Genomic DNA, 15,552 nt, shown 5'->3' on the forward strand with positions numbered 1-15,552 from the left:
GTTTGTTTGTTTGTAGAGATGGGGTCTCACCAGCCTAGGCTGGTCTTGAACTCCTGGGCTCAAGCAATCCTCCCACCTTGGTCTCCCAAAGAGGGAAGAAATATTCTTGCAATGATATCTGTAGAGAAAAATTGTTGAATTCTATTTGTTAGTGGTATCATGCTCCTAACCTGATTGAAATTTTAAATTTTAGGTATGCATTTGATATTTACTCATGATAATTACCTTCCTTAAATGCTTCCATTACTTTAGACTTTTCTTCACTGAATTACAATGTATTATTTATCCTTTGGAATCTCCTAATATTAGTTCACTACTACCTCCCTATTTTGTGACATTATAGGGTGTATTATCTCAAAGGATGTCGTGTTAGTCTATTCTTGCACTGCTATAAAACACTTAACACTGGGTAATTTATAAAGAAAAGAGGTTGGTTCTTCAGGCTTTACAGGTAGCATGGCTGGGGAGGCCTCAGGAAACTTAGAATCATAGCGGAAGGTGAAGGGGAAGCAGACACATCTTAAATGGCTGGAACAGGAGGAAGAGAGAGTGAGGGGGAAGTGCTACACATTTTTAAACCAGATCTTGTGAGAACTCACTCAGTATCCCAAGAATAGCAAGGGAGAGATCTGCCCCCGTGATCCAGTTACCTCGCATGAGGACCCTCCTCTAACATTTGGGGATTACAATTCAACATGAGTTTTGGGTGGAGACACAAATCCAAACCATATCGATATATAAAATTATTAAAATTAATTTTACTTTATTTTTTATAAATACATTTTTCTTAACTATGGAGGAGAGTCTTTGCAAAGGCAAATAATAATAGAATGAGAGTATTTGATTTAAATAAATATTGATTTTCATTTAGTCTCAAAGGATATAGTTTGAAACTTCTAATATTTTAACTTTTTGAGACAGCCTTTGCTGTACTTTCAGAATGAGATAGATAGCTGAAATCTGAAGAGTCAGTGGTTTTCTCCAAAAATAACAGATTTTATGAATTACTTTAGGAATTCATACTAGATTTGTCAAACAAAAGCAAATAGATTCAGATAAAAATAATTATAATTCTACATTCAGTAGGAAGAATATTTAATTCTAGATTTTGCATAGTGTTTAGTATCTTACTGGTATTTGGTAAATATTTTTATAATTTCTTTAGTAAATGCTTACTTTAAATATAGCTATGTTTGGAATTTGTGTAAAAAAACTAAAAATTAGTTGGCCTGATGTGGAGGCTCATGCCTATAATACCTGTACTTTGGGAGGCCGAGGCAGGTGGATCACCTGAGGTCAGGAGTTCAAGACCAGCCTGGGCAACATAGTGAGACCCTGCCTCTATTTTAATTAAAGTTAAGAAAAAAAAAACCTAAAAATTAGTTCTAAGCAGATAGATAAATTCATGGGACTCATGAAAAAGTAAATTGAAAATAGGAGTTGGTAAAAGATGTCATGGTACATTAATGAGATTTGAAGAATCACATTATAAGACACAACCCTATAATGAGAAAATTAGGAAGGTGCAGTTATCCATTCAGCCTGTATAATCACCTGTTATTTGGCAGAGAAGAAATAATAAGTCAATAACTACCTTCAGGTTGGGTAGAGTGCCTGTTGTTTATGTTTACTTATTTCCCTGTATGTGTCCTTATTGTAGACTTTATCAACACAATACATTGAAATGATCTGTTTATCTAGTTATATATATGTGTGTGTGTATATATGTGTATGTGTGTATAATTTTTTTTTTGTTTTGAGATAAGGACTCACTTTGTCACCTAGGCTGGAGTGCAGTGGCACGATCTTGGCTCACGGCAACTTCTGCTCCTGGGTTCAAGTGATTCTCCCACCTCAGCCTCCCGAGTAGCTGGGACTACAGGTGTGTGCCACCACTCCTGGCTAATTTTTGTATTTTTTGGTAGAGATGGGCTTTCACTATGTTGGCTAGGCTGGTCTTGAACTCCTGACCTAGAGTGATCTGCTCCCGCTTGGCCTCCCAAAGTGCTGGGATTATAGGCATGAGCCACCATGCTCGGCCCTTAGGTTTTTTTTTTTTTGTGTGTATATATATATACATAGATATATATATACACACACACATTTGCATATGTGATTATATGATTTTTGTGTGTGTATGTATACCCACACATTTGTATATATGACTATAATTATTGATAAATGAATATATATTTATATATAACTATACATATAACTATGTATAACTATACATATAACTATATAATTAGTTATATATAGCTACATATAGTGTTTATGTATATATGTACTATATATAGCTATACACATATATAGCTATACATATAACCACATATATAGCTATACTATGTGTGTGTGTGTGTGTGTGTGTGTGTATGTATGTATGTATCTGTACTTGTATATATATGCTTGCCCAGGAATTGCACCCCTTGTGGCCTAGACTGCCTTTGAAGTTTATTTAGGATCCCAGAGCCCTTTAGCCCATGGTGGTGAGGTTTGCTGGAACTCTGGTTCCAGCAGCTGGGATAGACAATTTGCCTCTGGCTAGGGCTTGTCTAAATGTTCCTTCCATGGGCACTGGCTGAGTTCTGCCCCATGTTGCTTTCCAATGTAACAGGGAAGCACTGAGTTTCAATGTAAAGTTCCACAATAACTGCACTCTGCCTCCCCTAAAAACACATTTTCTCTCCATGCTACATGGGCACTGCCAGGAGATAAGGGAAGGGTGATGTAGGCAATTCAGAACTGTCTTTTCTATCCTCTTCAGTACCTTTTTCCTTAATATGATGTTAAACCAGATACTGTGATTGCTCGTCTGATTTTTGGTTCTTATAAAGGTGATTTTTTGTTTGAATAATTGTTCAGTTTGGTGTTCCTGTAGTGGTGGGGGTTGGAGGCGTGGATCACTGGAGGTTACTATTCAGTCATCTTGCTCCCTCCTTTAGTTCTTGTTTCTTTTTAATTTTAATTAAATAATTTGTTCAGTTCAACAACTACCGAGAACATATTGTGTGTCAGTGGTGTAAACTACTCATATCTTGAGTAGAAAGACTAAAAGGTGAACCTATCAAAAATAATGACTACAACTTTTTAAGACATAGTATAGTAAGATGTAAATATAGAAAACAAAAGTTAAAAATTGAGGGGCTGATGTGTAGCGTTTTCATTAGTTTTCTTTTTGCTTGTCTATTTGTATGTTTATGCAATCAGTGTTGTCATCAGTTTAAAATAATGGGTTATAAGATATTATTTGCAAGCCTTATGGTAATCTCAAATCAAAAAACATACAGTAGATCACAATAAATAAAAAGCAAGAAGTTAAAAAGTATCAACTAAGGAAATCACCTTCACTTAAAGGAAAACAGGAAGCAAGGAAAGAAGGAAGAAAAGACCACAAAACAACCAGAAAACACATAAAATAGCAGGAGTAAGTCCTTAGTTATCAATAATAACATTGAACGTAAATTGACTAAGCACTCTAATCAAAAGACATAGGGTGGATGAATGGATAAAAAAACAAGACACCATCATCTGTTACCTACAAGAAACACACTTCACCTATAAAGACACACATACACTGAAAATAAAGGGATGGAAAAAGATATTCCATGCAAATGGAAACCAGAAAAGAGCAGGAATAGCTATATTTATATCAGACAAAGTAGATTTAAAGACAAAAACTATAAAAAGAGACAAAGGAGGTCATTATTTAATAATAAAGGGGTCAATTCAGCAAGAGGATATAGCAGTTGTAAATATATATACACCCAACACTGGAGTGCGCATATAAAGAAAATATTATAACTAAAGAGAGAGATAGATCCCAATACAGTAATGGCTGGAGACTTCATCACCCCACTTTCAGCATTGGACAGATCATCCAGACAGAAAATCCACAAATCAACATTGGACTTAGTCTACACTGTAGACCAAATGGACCTAATAGGTATTTACAGAACATTTCACCCAGTGTCTACAGAGTACACATTCTTGTCAGCACATGGATCATTCTTAGGATAGACTTTATGTTAGGCTACAAAACAAGTCTTACAACATTCAAAAAAATTGAAATCATCTCAAGTATCTTCTCTGACTACAATGGAATAAAACTAGAAATCAATAGTGAGGAATTTTGGAAACTGTACAAATAATGGAAATTAAAGACTATGTTCCTGAATGACCACTGGGTCAATAAAAAATTAAGAAAGAAATAAAAAAATTTCTCAAAACAAATGTGAAAATGGAAACACAGTATACCAATGTCTCTGGGATACAGCAAAAGCAGTAATAAGAGGAAAGTTTATGGCAATAAGTGTCTACATCAAAAATGTAGAAAAACTTCAAATAAACAATCTAACAATGCATCTTTAGGAACTAGAAAAGCAAGAGCAAACCAAACCAAAATTAGTAGAAGAAAAGAAATAATAAAGATCAGAGCAGAGATAAATGAAAGTGAAGTGAAAGAAATAATACAAAAGATCAACAAAATGAAAAGTTTTTTTTTAAAGATAAAATCGACAAACCTTAGCCAGACTAGGAAAAAAAGAGAGAAGACCCAAATAATAAAATCAGAGATGAAAAAGGAGACATTACATCTGATACTGCAGAAATTCAAAGGATTAGAGGCTACTATGGGCAACTGTATGTCAATACATTGGAAAACCTAGAAGAAATGGATAAATTCCTAGACACATACAGCCTGCCAAGATTGAGCCATGAAGAAATTGAAAACCTCAACAGACCGATAACAAGGAACAAGATTGAAGCTGTAATAAAAAGTCTTCCTGCAAAGGAAACCCCAGGATCTGATGGCTTAACTGCTGAATTTTACCAAGCATTTACAGAAGAACTAATAACAATCCTGATTAAACTATTTTGAAAACTAGAGGAGGAAGGAGTACTTCCAGACTCATTCTACGAGGCTAATGCTGCCACTACGAAAACTAGATAAAGGTACATTAAAAAAACCAAACAAACTCTACAGAGTCACATCCCTGATGAACACTGATGAAAAAATCCTCACCAAAGTACTAGCAAACTGAATTCAGCAACACATTAAAAAGATCATTATGACCAAGTGAAATTTATCCCAGTGTTGCAAGAATGGTTTAACAGATGCAAATCAATCAATGTGATATATCAACAGAACAAAGGCTGAAACCCATATGATTATTTCAATTGTTGCTGAAAAAGCATTTGATAAAACTCAACATCCCTTCTTGATAAAAATACTTAAAAAAAAAACTGGGTAGAGAAGAATATAATACAGTACAAGCCATGTACAACAGACCCACAGCTAGTATCATACTGAATGGGGAAAAATTGAAAGACTTTCCTCTTAGATCTAGAACAAGAAAAGGTGCTCACTTTTACCACTGTTATTCATCATACTACTGGAAGTCCTAACTATCAAACAAGAGAAAGAAATAAAAAGTATCCAGACTGGAATGGAAGAAGTCAAATTATCCGTTTTTACAGATGATATGATTTTATATTTGGAGAAACCTAAAAAGACCACCAAAAACTATTAGAACTGATAAATTCAGTAAAGTTGCAGGATACAAAATAAACATACAAAAATCAGTAACATTTCTATATGCCAACAGCAAACAATCTGAAAAAGCAATCAAGAAAGTTATCCCATTTGCAATAGCTACATATAAGATACCTAGGAATAAACTTAACCAAAGAAGTGAAAGATCTTGCAATGAAAAGTGTAACACACTGGTGAAAGAAACTGAAGAGGGCACAAAAAATTGGAATCATATTCCATGTACATGGGTTGGAAGAATCAATATTGTTAAAACATCCATACTACCTAAAGCAATCTACATATTCAGTGCAATCTCTTTCAAAATAACAATCATATTCTTCACAGAAATAGAAAAAATAATCCTAAAATTTATATGGAACCACAAAAGACCCAGAATAGCCAAAGCTGCCCTAAGCAAAAAGAACAAAACTGGAGGACTTCAAATTATACTACAGAGCCGTAGTAACAAAAACAACATGGCACTGGCATAAAAACAAACACAGAGACCAACGGAACAGAATAGGAAGCCTAGAAACAAATCCATACATCTACAGTGAACTCATTTTTGACAAAGGTGCCAAGAACATACATTGGGGGAAAAGATAACTCTTCAATAAATGGTGCTGAGAAAACTGGATATCCATATGGAGAAGGATGAAACTAGACCCTTTTCTCTTGCCACAAAAACCAAATCAAAATGGATTGAAGACTGAAATCTAAGACCTCCAACTATGAAACTACTAAAAGTAAACATTGGGGGAAACTCTCTAGAATATTAGAGTAGGCAAATATTTCTTCAGTAATACTTCATAAACCCAGACAATCAAAGTAAAAATGGACAAATGGGATCATATCAAGTTAAAAGCTTCTGCACAGACCCAAAGTGCAGACCACAAATCTACAAAGTAAAGAGACAGCCCACAGAGTGGGAGAAGATATTTGCAAACTGTCCATCTGACAAGGGATTAATAATCAGAATATATAAGGAGCTCAAACAACTCTATGGGAAAAAAAAATCTAGTAATCTGAATTAAAAATGGGCAAACAATCTGAATAGACATTTCTTAAAAGAAGACATACAAATGGCAAAAAGGCATATGAGATGGTGTTCAACATAATTATCAGAAAAATGCATATCAAAATTACAATAAGCTATCATTTCACCCTAGTAAAAATGGCTTTTATCCAAAAGATAATCAATAACAAATGCTGTTGAGTATATGGAGAAAAGAGAACTCACATACACTGTGGGAATGTAAATTAGTAAAACTACTTTAGAGAACAGTTTGGAACTTCCTCAAAACTAAAAATAGAATTGCCATGTGATCTAGCAATGCCATTGCTAGGTATACACCCAAAAGAAAGGAAATCAGTATATCGAAAACATAGCTGCACTCCCATTTTTATTGCAGCACCATTTACATTAGCCAAGATTTGCAAGCAACCTAAATGTTCATCAACAGATGAATGGATAAAGAAAATGGATAAAGAAAATACATATATATACACACACACACACATACATACATATGCAGTGGAATACTATTCAGCCACAAAAAAGAATGAGATCTTGACTGGGCATGGTGGCTCATGCCTGTAATCCCAGCACTTTGGGAGGCTGAGGCAGGTGGATCACTTGAGCTAAGGAGATTGAGATCAGCCTGGGCAACATAGTGAAATCCTGTCTTACAAAAAATACAAAAGTTAGCTGGGTGTGGTGGTGCATGTCTGTGGTCTCAGCTACTTGGGAAGCTGAGATGGGAGGATCACCTGAGCCTGGGGAGGTTGAGGCTGCAGTAAGCTATGATTGTGCCATGTACTCCAGCCTGGGTGACAGAGTGAGACGCTGTTAAAAAAAAAAAAAAAAATGAGATTTTGTCATTTGCAACAACATGAATGGGACTGGAGGTTATGTTAAGTGAAATAAGCCAGACACAGAAAGACACACTTTGCATCTTCTCACTTATATATGGGAGCTAAAAACATTAAGACAATTGAACTCACAGAGATAGAGTAGAATGATGGTTACCAGAGGCTGAGAAAGGTAGTGGGGATGGGGGGAAGTGGGAATGGTTAAAGGGTACACAAATATAATTAGACAAAATAAGTAAGATCTAGTAATTGATAGCACGACAGGGCAACTACAGTCAACAATAATTTACTGTACATTTAAAAGCGACTAAAAGAGTATAATTAGATTGTTTGTAACACAAAGAAAGGATAAATAGTTGAAGTGATGTAGATACCCCATTTACCCTGCTGTGATTATTATGCATTATATGCCTATATCAAAATATCTCATGTACCCATAAATATATATATCTACTATGTACCCATACAAATTGAAAAAAATTACTGTTCACAAGTCTCACATTAATTTCAATGCATTTTTCTGTTCTTTATTGCTTTATTTATTTATTTATTTGAGACAGAATCTCGCTCTGTCACCAGGCTGGAGTGTAGTGGAGCAATCACGGCTCACTGCAACCTCTGCTTCCCAAGTTCAAGTGATTCTCCTGCCTCAGCCTCCCCGAGTAGCTGGGACTACAGGCGCACGCCACCACACCAGGCTAATTTTTGTATTTTTAGTAGAGATGGGGTTTCATCATGTTGGCCAGGATGATCTTGATCTCCTGACCTTGTGATCTGCCCACCTCAGCCTCCCAAAGTGCTGGGACTACAGGCATGAGCCATCACGCCCGGCCTGTTTCTCTTTTTTATAAGATTAATTTCCCTGTACTTTTTTTTTTTTTTTTTTTGAGACATGGTCTCACTGTCACCCAGGCTGGAGTGCAGTGATGCAATCATTGCTCACTGCAACCTTGACCTCCGAGGCTCAAGTGATCTTCCCACCTCAGCCTCCCAAGTAGCCGGGCTCATTTTCTAACTTTTTGTACACATAGGGTCTCCCTGTGTTGCCCAGGCTGGTGTCAGACTCATGGCCTCAAGCAATCCTCCCACTTTGGCCTCCTAAAGTATTGGGATTACAGATGTAAGCCACTGCACCTGGCATCCCTTTACTTTTGTGAGGTATTACATAACTGTACATAAAACTTATAGGCATAGCTTTAAAAGTTAATCACCAAGTGGACAGTTTTGTAACCAACTGCAAAACAAAATAGAATATTACCAGTTCCTTAGATGCTGTGTTCTTCTCCACACATCTCACTCCCCTACTAAGATAAATAGTTCTTATGTTTGTAATAAATCATCCTCTTATTTTTCTTTATAGTTTTGTCATCTAGCTATATGTAGATTCCCTAAACAATGTATTAATATTACCTACTTTTGCCTGTTTTCAAAATTTTTTAATAAATTGAATGATCCTCTAAGTATTCTTCTGAGACTTCCATCTTTAGGTCAGGGCCATGTTTAATATTCATCTACTTTGATGATGTAGTCATAATTTGTTCATTTTCAGTCCTTTATAGAATTCCACTGACATAGATATACTATAATTTATGTAATTTCAACATTTATATTGCTTACATAGTTTTTCCTATTATGAACAATGCTGTTATGAATATTCTCAATGTTGCTATGAGCAATTCGTTTTTTAGACAGTGTCGCTGTGTTGGTGCAATGTCAGCTCACTGTAACTTCTGCCTCCTGGGTTCAAGGGATTCTCATGCCTCAGCCTCCCCAGTAACTGGGACTTTGTTGTGCACTACTGCCTGGCTATTTTCTTTTTTTGTGTGTGTTTTCAGTAGAGATGGGGTTTCATCATGTTGACCAGGCTGTTCTCCAACTTCTGGCCTCAAGTGATCTGCCTTCCTCAGCCTTCCAAAGTGTTGGGATTACAGGCATGGGCTACTGCTCCGGGCTGAGCAATTCTTTATATGAGTTTCTCTTGAAGTTAAGTTGCTGGGTGGCAAAGTATACATTATCTTTTTTTTTTTTTGAAATGGGGTCTCGCTCTTGTTGCCCAGGCTGGAGTGCAATGGCGTGATCTCAGCTCACTGCAACCCTCTGCCTCCCGGGTTCAAGCTATTTTCCTGCCTCAGCCTCCCAAGTAGCTGGGACTACAGGCATGTGCCACCATGCCCAGCTTATTTTGTATTTTCAGTGGAGATGGGGTTTCACCATGTTGGTCAGGTTGGTCTCGAATTCCTGATCTCAGGTAATTCACCTGCCTTGGCCTCCCAAAGTGTTGGATTACAGGCGTGAGCCACCATGCCCAACCTGAGTATACATTACGTTAACCTTTACTACATAATATGAAATTATGTTTCAAAGATTTGTTTCAGGTTATCCTGCTGCCCTTCAGGATAAATTAGAGTTCTTATTGCTGTACATTCTTGTCAGCATTTGGTTATCACAATTTATGTTATTTGCAATCAGATGAGTTGCAGTGCATTTTTAACTACTTAAACCTCTAATATTTATGGTGGAGTCTTGATTTGAGAGCAAAGTAAATTCTTAATTTTTAAACGTATTCTTTTTTTTTCTTTTTTTTTTGAGATGGAGTCTCACTCTGTCGCCCAGGCTGGAGTGCAGTGGCCGGATCTCAGCTCACTACAAGCTCTGCCTCCCGGGTTCACGCCATTCTCCTGCCTCAGCCTCTCAAGTAGCTGGGACTACAGGTGCCCGCCACCTCGCCTGGCTAGTTTTTTTGTATTTTTTTTAGTAGAGACAGGGTTTCACCGTATTAGCCAGGATGGTCTCGGTCTCCTGACCTCGTGATCCGCCCATCTTGGCCTCCCAAAGTGCTGGGATTACAGGCTTGAGCCACCGCGCCTGGCCTAAACATATTCTTAAAATTAATAATTTGTCTTTTCTGAATTATAAATTCTGAATTGGTGGTATCTGAATTGTTAATGGAAATACAATAGAGAATTTATGTAATTTCATGTGTAATTATTTAGATTGTTTCTCTGTAAGAATAGATATACACAGCTTCAGTTATGATGTAGAAAGTTTAGTCAGGTAGAAGTAGTGCCAAAGATTTACTCAGCAAAGATTTACTTTGCTTAATTTGGCAACTGTCCAAAATTCCACATAGCCTCATATACTTGGCACTGAGGAATAGGCATAAATGTATTTTTATGAGCATTGACCTATTCAGGACATATGCTTTCCTCAGATGTTAAAGATACTATCATTTTGTATGCTGTACTTTAATTGAAGAGCAAATTAAAGAGTAGTCTATAATCTTAGGAAAAAAATGCCAGCTTTAAAATTTCCTTATTTGTTTTTTAAATTTACTTTTCATTTTTATCAAAGGTAAGCATATATAAAGGTTCAAGGAATTCCCACACTTCTCTGTAGTGCCTTATATCTCCTTGACCTCCCCTTAACCATCTAGCTTTCTTGATCTTTCGAGGCGACAAGGCTCAACTTTTTTAGCATTTTGTTTGGAACTTACCTTCCATATACTTTCGCTGTTACTTTTTAATTTTATTGTAAAATATACATAACATAAAATATATCATTTTAACCATTAAATGTTTTTTTCTTTCCAACTTTTATTTTAGGATCGGGGTACATGTTACATGGGTAAATTACATGTCACATTGGTTTGGTTTACAGATTATTTCATCACCTAGGTAATGAACATAGCACCCAATAGGTAGTTTTCTGATCCTCACTCTCCTCCCACCCTCAAACCTCAAGTAGGCCCCAGTGTCTGTTGTTCCTTAATTTGTGTTCATGTGTATTCAATGTTTAGCTCCCACTTATACATGAGAAGACATGGTATTTAGGTTTCTGTTCCTGCGTTAGTTTGCTTAGTATGATGGCCTCCAGCTCCATCTGTGTTGCTGCAGAGGACATGACTTAATTCTTTTTTTTTTTTTTTTCTGCCCAAAACTTGTTTCTTTTTTTTTTTTTTTATTTAAGTTCTAGGGTACATGTGCATAACGTGCAGGTTTGTTACATATGTATACTTGAGCCATGTTGGTGTGCTTCACCCATCAACTCATCATTTATATCAGGTATAACTCCCAATGCAATCCCTCCCCTCTCCCCACTCCCCGTGATAGGCCCCGGTGTGTGATGTTCCCCTTCCCGAGTCCAAGTGATCTCATTGCTCAGTTCCCACCTATGAGTGAGAACATACGGTGTTTGGTTTTCTGTTCTTGCGATAGTTTGCTGAGAATGATGGTTTCCAGCTGCATCCATGTCCCTACAAAGGACACAAACTCATCCTTTTTTATGGGTGCATAGAATTCCATGGTGTATATGTGGCACATTTTCTTAATCCAGTCTGTCACAGATGGACATTTGGGTTGATTCCAAGTCTTTGCTATTGTGAATAGTGCCGCAATAAACATACATGTGCATGTGTCTTTATAGCAGCATGATTTATAATTGTTTGGGTATATACCCAGTAGTGGGATGGCTGGGTCATATGGTACTTCTAGTTCTAGATCCTTGAGGAATCACCATACTGTGTTCCATAATGGTTGAACTAGTTTACGTCCCACCAACAGTGTAAAAGTGTTCCTATTTCTCCACATCCTCTCCAGCACCTGTTGTTTCCTGACTTTTTAATGATTGCCATTCTAACTGGTGTGAGATGGTATCTCATTGTGGTTTTGATTTGCATATCTCTGATGGCCAGTGATGATGAGCATTTTTTCATGTGTCTGTTGGCTATATGAACGTCTTCTTTTGAGAAATGTCTGTTCATATCCTTTGCCCACTTTTTGATGGGGTTGTTTGTTTTTTTCTTTTAAATTTGTTTGAGTTCTTTGTAGATTCTGGATATTAGCTCTTTGTCAGATGAGTAGATTGCAAAAATGTTCTCCCATTCTGTAGGTTGCCTGTTCACTCTGATGGTAGTTTCTTTTGCTGTGCAGAAGCTCTTTAGTTTAATTAGATCCCATTTGTCAATTTTGGCTTTTGTTGCCGTTGCTTTTGGTGTTTTAGATATGAAGTCCTTGCCCATGCCTATATCCTGAATGGTATTAACTAGGTTTTCTTCTAGGGTTTTTATGGTATTAGGTCTAACATTTCAGTCTCTAATCCATCTTGAATTAATTTTCGTATAAGGAGTAAGGAAAGGATCCAGTTTCAGCTTTCTACTTATGGCTAGCCAATTTTCCCAGCACCATTTATTAAATAGGGAATCCTTTCCCCATTTCTTGTTTCTCTCAGGTTTGTCAAAGATCAGATGGCTGTAGATGTGTGGTATTATTTCTGAGGACTCTGTTCTGTTCCATTGGTCTATATCTCTGTTTTGGTACCAGTACCATGCTGTTTTGTTTACTGTAGCCTTGTAGTATAGTTTGAAGTCAGGTATCATGATGCCTCCAGCTTTGTTCTTTTGACTTAGGATTGTCCTGGCAATGCGGGCTCTTTTTTGGTTCCCTATGAACTTTAAAGCAGTTTTTTCCAATTCTGTGAAGAAAGTCATTGGTAGCTTGATGGAGATGGCACTGAATCTATAAATGACCTTGGGCAGTATGGCCATTTTCACGATATTGATTCTTCCTATCCATGAGCATGGTATGTTCTTGCATTTGTTTGTGTCCTCTTTGATTTCACTGAGCAGTGGTTTGTAGTTCTCCTTGAAGAGGTCCTTTACATCCCTTGTAAGTTGGATTCCTAGGTATTTTATTCTCTTTGAAGCAATTGTGAATGGAAGTTCATTCCTGATTTGGCTCTCTGTTTGTCTGTTACTGGTGTATAAGAATGCTTGTGATTTTTGCACATTAATTTTGTATCCTGAGACTTTGCTGAAGGTGCTTATCAGCTTAAGGAGATTTTGGGCTGAGACAATGGGGTTTTCTAAATATACAATCATGTCATCTGCAAACAGGGACAATTTGACTTCTTCTTTTCCTAACTGAATACCCTTGATTTCTTTCTCTTGCCTGATTGCCCTAGCCAGAACTTCCAACACTATATTGAATAGGAGTGATGAGAGAGGGCATCCCTGTCTTGTGCCAGTTTTCAAAGGGAATTTTTCCAGTTTTTGCCCATTCAGTATGATATTGGCTGTGGGTTTGTCATAAATAGCTCTTATTATTTTGAGGTATGTTCCATCAATACCGAATTTATTGAGCGTTTTTAGCATGAAGAGCTGTTGAATTTTGTGAAAGGCCTTTTCTGCATCTATTGAGATAATCATGTGGTTTTTGTCTTTGGTTCTGTTTATATGCTGCATTACAGTTATTGATTTGCATATGTTGAACCAGCCTTGCATCCCAGGGATGAAGCCCACTTGATCATGGTGGATAAGCTTTTTGATGTGCTGCTGAATCCAGTTTGCCAGTATTTTATTGAGGATTTTTGCATCAATGTTCATCACGGATATTGGTCTAAAATTCTCTTTTTTTGTTGTGTCTCTGCCAGGCTTTGGTATCAGGATGATGTTGGCCTCATCAAATGAATTAGGGAGGATTCCCTCTTTTTCAATTGATTGGAATAGTTTCAGAAGGAATGGTACCAGCTCCTCCTTGTACCTCTGGTAGAATTCAGCTGTGAATCCATCTGTTCCTGGACTTTTTTTGGTTGGTAGGCTATTAATTATTGCCTCAATTTCAGAGCTTGCTATTGGTCTATTCAGGGATTCAACTTCTTCCTGGTTTAGTCTTGGAGGAGTGTAAGTGTCCAGGAAATTATCCATTTCTTCTAGATTTTCTAGTTTATTTGCGTAGAGGTGTTTATAGTATTCTCTGATAGTAGTTTGTATTTCTGTGGGGTCCGTGGTGATATCCCTTTATCATTTTTTATTGCGTCCATTACATTTTCAGTGTAAGGTCATTGAGCAAAAAACTTTAAAAAATATTTTATTTTAAAATATTTCTATAGATTCTGTTTTTTTTTTTTTTTTTTTTTTTGTAGAGTTTGTCTGTCTTATTCTTCTTCTTCTTATTTTGAGGCAGAGTCTGGCCATGTCACCCAGGCTGGAGTGCAGTGGCTCCATCTCAGGTCATTGCAACCTCTGCCTCCTGGGCTCAAGCAACCCTCTCCCGCCTCACCTTCCTAAGTAGCTGGGACTACAGGTACACACCACCACACCTGGCAAATATTTGTATTTTTTGTAGAGACAGGGTTTTGCCATGTTGCTGAGGGTGGTCTCAAACTCCTAAACTGAAGCGATCTGTCTGCCTCAGCCTCCCAAAATGCTGGGATTACAGGCATGAGCCACTGTGCTGGCCCCTTTCTGTCTTAAAATGCTTGAAAACCTTTCCTCTGATGAAGTAATTGACTTTCATGCCAGAAGGCAAGACTTCTTTTGTGCTTTTGGCAATTTTTGATGGTAAGATTTGTGAGCTGGTTGTTTAGCTATTGTTTGTCAGCTCCAAACCTACCCTTCTATTCTCTTTATGTTACTGGTGTGGGACTGGACAAACTACATTTATTTTTTTTTCAGCTGCTCCCTTCTACCAGTACATGGTGCTTAGATAATGGAAGTCAAGAAGTAGGAGAAGGTACATGCTCATTCTTGTTTACTTATTGTTGTTAGTTTCACTTCAACAGTGGTTCTTCACCCTAGCAATGCCAATTGGTTTGAGACTGTATTTTTACTGTTGTTGGACCCAACTTTACCTTGTCCTCTCAGAAATACTAGCATCAACTAGTCTTCATGACAGTGTCTCTAAAACTCACCTTTACACATCAGAAACAGAAAAATAACTTTTCTTTTGCTCAAACACCTATACTTTTATGCATCTACAGTGGAGAAATTGAAAGCATCTATAATGGAGAAATTGAAAGCATTGCTATGGCTAGTCCTCTAGGAAGCCATTTTTCATTAGCCTGAAAGAGGGTGGTTATATTTTTTATTCTCTTCTCCATGTACTACATAATTTTGTTTTCCATGTAGTTTTTCCTCATTATTTATATTCAAAGTACTTAATTACTATGCTTTAGGGTTTTAAAGGTGATCTAAGTGTCTAATTCACCTTTTTGTGTGAGTGCAAATTTTCATGATTCATTTGGGAATTCCATAAGTATTTAAGTATGTTGTATGTGTCAAATACTGTGTTAGATACTAGAGATATAATAGTTTACAAATCAGACGTAGTCACTGCCTTCAAGGAGTATGTGTTTTGTCAGGGCCAACATACTGA

Source organism: Rhinopithecus roxellana, chromosome 13 (genome assembly GCF_007565055.1).
Source record: "Rhinopithecus roxellana isolate Shanxi Qingling chromosome 13, ASM756505v1, whole genome shotgun sequence".
NCBI classification, from domain to species: Eukaryota; Metazoa; Chordata; class Mammalia; order Primates; family Cercopithecidae; genus Rhinopithecus; species Rhinopithecus roxellana.